The sequence below is a fragment of the Dermacentor variabilis genome, chromosome 6 (assembly GCF_050947875.1).
Source record: "Dermacentor variabilis isolate Ectoservices chromosome 6, ASM5094787v1, whole genome shotgun sequence".
Classification (NCBI taxonomy): Eukaryota; Metazoa; Arthropoda; class Arachnida; order Ixodida; family Ixodidae; genus Dermacentor; species Dermacentor variabilis.
In genome coordinates, this window is record NC_134573.1 from 158,578,366 (window position 1) to 158,579,559 (window position 1,194).

The window sequence follows — 1,194 nt, forward strand, 5'->3', positions numbered from 1 at the left end:
GCGCTCAATTGTTTGAGAAACACTCGAGAGCGCGGGCAGCGATGACCTGATTCCATAAAAGAAAACAGTCGTTGCAGAAGTGTAGAAACAGTGACCGGCGCTGTTCAAAAGCGATCGTATGCAAAAACGAAAACGTGAAATGTCGATAGAAGGAAGAACCAGCTTAAAAAAAAGAGAGGGGGGGAGGGAGAGAGGAAACTTCCAACTTTTCTCAGAAAACTGGTTATCGATTGGGGTTACCCTTGTGCCCACTTTCATTTAGGGCAGAGCCAGTGCCGCATTCCAAGAAGTTTTACTGAGGAGCGACTATTGCCAGTTGAAAACGTTTCTCACTTACGACTGTATGCAACCGTGCCAGTCTCGCTTATAATTTTTTAAGGAGCTTCCTACCGCTCAGGGCGTTCACAACGTTTTTGTATGCGCTCAAGTAGACCACGTACTCGTGACGCTTGCGGCAGAAAGGGTGTTCCACATCCGCTGCCTAGGTTTGTGAGTGGGGGCGCTGATTAATACTCCCAGGGTTAGTTCTTATGGGAAAACATAAATGCCCCAGAAAGTTGTCAGGGAAACGGCGCAGAGGTACCTCATTACGCGTGCTCGCATGGCAGGCGTAATGCGAAGATGTGGGTTCGTATCCCACTTGCGGCCAGTTTTTTTTTTCATGCACCTTCATTTACAATAATTTATCATTCCTTTAATTCAATTAGAAAGTACAAGTAATTTCCCCTACGTTGTCCTTGGTGTCATTGTCTTGCATTTTTATGACACATTGGCTCCAGGTTATACCAGGCGCCTTCGGTATACGTAGAAATTTGTAGGGGCTTTAACATGCCTGGTTTGTCTTTTGTGTGTGCGCGTGTGTGTGCGCGTGTGCGTGTGTGTGTGCGCGTGTGTGTGCGCGTGTGTGTGCGCGTGTGTGTGCGCGTGTGCGTGCGTGCGCGTGTGTGCGCGTGTGCGTGCGTGCGCGTGTGTGCGCGTGTGCGTGCGTGCGCGTGTGTGTGCGTGCGTGTGCGTGCGTGTGCGTGCGTGCGCGTGCGTGCGTGTGCGTGCGTGTGCGCGCGTGTGCGTGCGTGTGCGTGCGTGTGCGTGCGTGCGCGCGCGTGTGCGCGCGTGTGCGTGTGCGCGTGTGCGTGTGCGCGTGCGTGTGCATGTGTGTGCGTGTGTGTGCGTGCGCGCGCGCGCGCGCGCGCGCGC

The 1,194-nt window shown here is 53.6% G+C and overlaps 1 non-coding gene across 1 annotated transcript; it reads left to right on the forward strand.

Moving 5' to 3' along the window:
- The first annotated feature begins 255 nt into the window (after positions 1-255).
- Positions 256-394, forward strand: LOC142586469 (U4 spliceosomal RNA). The gene has a single exon (XR_012829232.1). It is a non-coding gene; the product is annotated as a U4 spliceosomal RNA (small nuclear RNA).
- Positions 395-1,194: the final 800 nt, after the last annotated feature.